At 39.7% G+C, this 6,000-nt stretch overlaps 1 protein-coding gene across 4 annotated transcripts in view; it reads right to left on the minus strand.

Moving 5' to 3' along the window:
- Positions 1-3,236: 3,236 nt before the first annotated feature.
- Positions 3,237-6,000, minus strand: part of LOC146484798 (transmembrane protein 87A-like) — a 28,715-nt gene continuing 25,951 nt past the window's right edge. For all 4 annotated transcript variants that reach the window (XM_085104241.1, XM_085104240.1, XM_085104238.1 and 1 more), the window contains one exon: positions 3,237-6,000. This exon is cut by the window's right edge and continues 881 nt beyond it. The gene's annotated coding sequence lies outside the window, so the exon portion shown is untranslated.

The following is a 6,000-nucleotide window of genomic DNA, read 5'->3' on the forward strand; positions in this document are numbered from 1 at the left end:
AGAGACAGAGAAGGCCGGTATGGATGGAAACTTGAAAAATTTAGGCTAATGTTTTTCAAGTTCTCGCATTTTTGTTTCCAAAATGCGCTAGAACAGATCACGAGTTGTTCCTTTGAGGAATTGAGTTGATTTCTTTCCTCTCGTCATTTTAGGATTATTTGGCAGCTAATTGAAGGTCTTATTTCATCATTTTTAACAAAAGATACCCAAAACCCCATGATACTTCCCCTTTAAGCCTGCAGCAATACTTCAATTACAACATTTAAAGCTACTCGGAGGATTTAAAAATCATTCATTTCAAAGATAGGTGGTTTTAACTTCGCGGGGGTCTTAAGTTAAGAATGGACCACGCCTTAATTAAGTCGATGTTGCTTGAAGTCACTGACGGAGTAGGCGGAGAGAGGCAAATGTCGCATAGTTGGACAACAAATGATTGCCTGCACATAAATGCTGTACATGGTGTGAACCTCTAAAAACAAATTCGTTTTAATTACTTTTGCTCTCTGCCAAAACACTAGAACAAAACGTAGATTCCACTGAACTTTACTCCTTCACAAACTCGCTAGAGTGTCTTCCACAAGTTAGCTATGACAATTTTGAAGATTTCCATTTACTAAAAAAAAATATTCGGCACACGTTAGATGTCAGTATGTGGCATTCTCGCGATCCAAAAATATTTGCGCTGATATATCCCAAAATAACCTAGACGGGTGTCTAACAGAACCGATTCCCATGACAAATCGGACCGGACATGCTCCTGGCGCGTGGCTGGATCTTCAATTATTTGTTTTACTAACTCTGCAAGTTATTGTCTATCAGCTTACGTTCTGGTATTTTAAAAGCAGCTTACACTGCTTATAATTAGATGGCAATGCTTAATTTTAGATTTCCTGTAAAATCGATCAAGTAGCACGCGACCTTGATAAGACAGGATAAGATTTCCGTTCTAGTATTTTTAATGTCCGCCCAGTCAGAGAAATGGTTGCGGATGAAATCGGAAATCTGGTGATAAAATATAAAAAGTAGGTAACTGTCGGTTATCAGGTGAAACTTGGAGTTTCCCTTATAAGATATCCGGTAAGTTTAATTGAATTGAATTGTGGTTGAATGTCTGACAAACAATTTAGTGTGTTAATAACTTGATTGTTTAGCGGTTTAAAGCTTGGCATTGGAAAGTAACTTAATTAGGAAGTAATACGTTTGACATTTAAATTACTCTTTTAAATGACTTCCTGTTAAGGTTCATTAGCGCACGCGACCAAGATGGGTGTCAACCCCCCCCCCCCTCCCCCTTTAAATACACGGGATGGGGTTGGTGAGGTGGGGGAGTTACTTACTCACTTTTCCTTATAGCCAGGCGACGTGAATGGCAGATTTTTTAAAACTTTGTGAACAAGTGCCATGGAGGTCTAAAAAAAAACTTGCAAGTTCAGTTGAAGGTTTCATTGCGGACGTGTTGCAAAGCTCTTTCGTTTGTAAAAACGTTTTAGAATGGAGAATTTTAATTCGAAACATCTTCATGATTAACGGTTCTGTTTATTATACTGTACAAAGTTACTCTAAATACCGTTCGAATCCATGGAATCTGATCAAATTAAGACTATTGAACAGCCAGCTTGTCTCTACGATACTCTTAGTTTCTCGATATTCTTTATCAACTGAGGAATTCTGCATTACAACCCGACTGCCAAGCTGTCTGATTTCTGGGATAGCAAATCCCTACTGAAGTGGTTTTAAGATTATTTCAAGTTTTAAATCAATAATAAGTGATCTCAGCTCACAAAATCTAGACTGCTCGCAGTCTCTTTTCCTCGAGAATCAGCGGGGAAGAACGCAGAAAAAAACACTGAGAGACCAAGACATCAGGGGGACGAGTTGCGCGCGCGAGCGGGAAATCCGCCGGCGCTCGCGCTCTCCTCGCGGCTTTACCACTCGCGCGCGGGACTCGCTCCTCGAATATCTTACGATCTTCCCCGCGGATTCTCGAACAACAGAGAGACTGCTCGTAGTACACAAAATCAAACCCATGTGTCGTCCTCTGAGCAAATGCAAGGAATTCTTCCCCCCGTTAGCCATCAACATCTCTGATCGCCTTACATTTTTCTCGTCTGAATTACCGGAACAAATTGCTGACACGCGCGTGATTCTGATCACTTATCAAAACTGACTAAAGAGGATCAGTGGTCGCAATTGGACAAGAGAAAATTAAAACGAACGGAAATGCAGGCAACGCAAATGGCGCCGTTATCCGCCCGTCGGAAGCGAGCACAATGATGATTACGAGAATAGCTGAATCCTCTTAGATGAGAATTATAATCCTAAGACCGTTAACAACTTGCACACACACGATCCTAATCACTTGTCAAAACAGATATCTAAAATAAGATCAAAGGAACTCTCAGCAAGAAAACACGTTTTCTGAATTGACGGTTTTGATGACTCTTACTTTTAATCTGCAACTTGAAGAAAAGATCAAAGGTTGGCTAAATACCAAAGACTGAAAACATTTCGACATTATCGCTGGCTAATAAAACATTTTACCAAGGAAAAGAAAATTGGTTTGTACACGCTTAAATGTGCGTAATACGTATTCAGGTTTTGTGGAAGTAATATATAAAACACGAGAAAGCGTGTTTCATCAGATATCCAAACAGTGAGAAGTAGGTTGGAAAAACGAGGCGCAGCCGGAGTCGACTTCAAGGCCGGTTTTGGATATCTATCTTTCGAGTGTTTGATATGGCTTCTCAAATGATCAATAATTCTTGAAGAAATTCAAGGCTAAAGTTGGCAAAATTTGATGGTAATTAGGAACACATATCCAAAACACAATCACAGTAGTGATTTTCTTTGTTTTCTCTTGATAAATTATTAATGAGTTTGAGAATGATAAAAGAAACACTGGGAGAGCTGAGGTTGCCGGGAAACGAGATTTCGCCGCGGAAAAAAATAGGGACAGGACAGAGAGGGTTATATGAGGGAGAAAAAAATTGTCCCTGCCCTACCCTAGTGGGAAGACTAATAACGAGTTCTACGCATTCTGGACCCCAAGGGCTTTTGATGTACTGCGTAACACCGAAAAAAGGGACGGGCTTTGGGTCAAGAATGGAGTTATAAGACAAGCAACAAACATAAGACCACCTTATGCGACAGAATTTCATGCAAATGGTCGCTGATTTTTTGAAAATCAGACTTGAAACACATAAACTGCACGAATACAAAGTAACGACCATCACAAATTGGCCATGACACACATTTATTTAACTATGCAGAAGCGGCAGAAATGTGTTACAATGGAATATCAATAGACGTCCACACACACAAGGGCGGACCACTATTCAAAGATTTCGATACAGAGTTAAGAAATCTTAACTACAACACCCTGGAACGGAACAGAGTACTTCATGTAAAAGTACTTCATTTGTCATCCACATAAATGGTGGCGCCGCTGCTGAAATCTAATTTAAACGTTACCTATCTTCTATACTCTTAAAAGTTTAGAAGATCGATTGTTGCACATTTATTAAAGGAGTAATTTTGCTTCCTTCGAGCTTCGTGGCCACAAAACACATCCTTGTCCCCAGACTCTTTTTCTATGCCACCGCCTCCTCGTCGGAAAGAGTCTGGAGACAAGCTGCAGTGGGCCACTTTAATTTGTTAAATCCCACATTGTCCCTAAAAAAATTTCGCAGACTTTTAGCTACTTCATGGAGGCCAAATTATTTTGTTCAAAGTCTATGTAATGACTGATTGACGTTACCGAGGTTCCAAAGGTTAAGAACTCAAAGAAAATCCCAGCTTCGTCTTACTATGGATGTGGTGGTACTGTGTACTGGTTTTACAAGGTGGTTCTCAGTTGTGAGTCTGTGGAGTTAGTCTTTTTAAGGACAGTGCCTAATGTTGCTACTGCGCATGCGTCTTGCGCCTCTCGGGAAGTGCCTACTAATCTAAAGGTATTTTTGCGCGGTTTATGATCGTCTATGAAGGAAAAGAAGATCTTAGCAAAGGCCACTGAATTCTGAAAAGAAAATTGGGGCTAACCACGCTTTTTTCAGAGATAATTAAGCTTCAATTTGAAAAAAATGCCATACAACCGTTATGTATTTTAAAGCTTTTTAAATGCATGGTTACCCCCAATTTTCTTGATGGATTTTAATAGCCCTTCCTACGATCTGCTTTTCTCTCATAGTCATAAACTGCGCAAAAATACTTATGTATCAAGAGGCATCGTCCTTTAATTAAAGTAATCGTGCACTACCTTTTCCTGGTATTTAATTATACTGTACATAGCGATTACCACCGTTGCGTCTGCGCACCTAATGTGTAACCACCGAAAAAAGAAAGCTACTGAAAATAATGAAATGCAGAACTCTCCTGATAACCCTTTAACCCCTAATAAATTCTCCTTCCTCTTCCTCATACTTTTCTTATTAAAGTACTGGGGAGAAGTTATTAAAATATCAAGAAAATTCACCTTGACTGATCATATCCTTAATTCTCATGACCTCAGGGGTTGAATAAGTATTGCTATTACAAGGAGAAATTTGATGCTGATCACTGTTAAGGCCTAAAGGGTTAAGGCTAATACCGATTCATCGGCCCGATTACCAGGTCCAATGGCATGGGTTGAACTGATTAACGCGTTGCAATTTGTTGGCCGATTGGTTTTTCTGTTAGTGTATAATGAAGCGCGGGTTGAGAATCAGCCTGGTTCAAAAAATCTGTAGAACTGCCGAAGATTTTTATAAAATGGGGCCTATTTTACCCCGCTTACTCATTTTTCTTGACAAATTGGGACAAATCAGCCCGATTAATCGGCGGTTCGTGAAAATTAGCATTATATCAAGAACCCGCTTCTATAACGACTACTTAGGCTATTTACAAATAATTACTGTCATCTTCGGTAATGTTAACGATTTCTTACCAATAAAAGTCACGCTCTACTTCTGCTTTTTGTAATTTTCAAATATCGAAGACCATCGACGGTTTGGTGAAATATTAAATATTAAACGAAAAGAGAAATTAACACAAGACGGCGCATGCGTGACTTGGTAATAATGAACACGTTGGAATCATTCAATAGACGTCGCCTTGTGTTAATAGGGATCTTATGAATGCAAAAACGGCAACGGCAACGAATACGCCACTTGAAAATATAACTTTATTTCATTTCTGCTACTTCGCGATTATCTTAACTCGTTCAACTTCTACACAAACGAGAAACTTCTCAGGAACCAGATTGGAAGGAGTGGCGTTCAAGTTAAAGAATGGAAAATTCACCGTCTACTGTTCACGTTTTCCAAAGAACTTTGAATTTGGTCATTTTACGTTGTTGTTTTGCTGAGGACAGCAAGGAAATGTACCAAAACTTAAAACGCACAGTTAGTGCGATTGTTTTGGTCATTTATAATAAGCCTTTTGTTTTGTGCCGTTGCCGTCTCTGTCGTCTTTTCGTAAGGTCCCTAATTTCACAATGGGCCCTTCTAACGGTCACATCATCCGCCAAGTTGCGCACTGGGACATCCAAAACAAAGCCCATTCATCCAGTCAAAATTGAATTTTCTTTGTTTTAATTTTTGATGTCCCAGTGCATAGCTTGCTCCCCGGCATGGTGGATTTTGTACCATGTGACCGTTAGCTGCAAAGGGCCCATTATTATTAAAGATATTGCTTAAAAAATGTTCATTGGTGCACGTTACACGATATTTTGGCCAATTAGTAAAGCCTGGTTCTCACTAGGACGTAATGACAGCGACATAAGCATAAATACAAGAAGAATGAATACGTTCGTTCTTCTTGTACTTTATATGCTTACGTCGCAGTTTTCACTAATGAGAACAGGGGCGACCTAAGCACAAACGCAAGGCAGTAAACCGTTTTGTCCGCCATCTTGCTCAACATCGAGGGGGTTAGTATCGAGAGCTCTGTCAAGAAATAGTTTTTTTACGCGTGCGTCTGTCCTTATGCGTATGTAGCTAGTGTTCTCACTAGCTTATCTTTATG

Source organism: Pavona decussata, unplaced genomic scaffold, assembly GCF_977016875.1.
Source record: "Pavona decussata unplaced genomic scaffold, jaPavDecu1.1 SCAFFOLD_29, whole genome shotgun sequence".
Taxonomy (NCBI): Eukaryota; Metazoa; Cnidaria; class Anthozoa; order Scleractinia; family Agariciidae; genus Pavona; species Pavona decussata.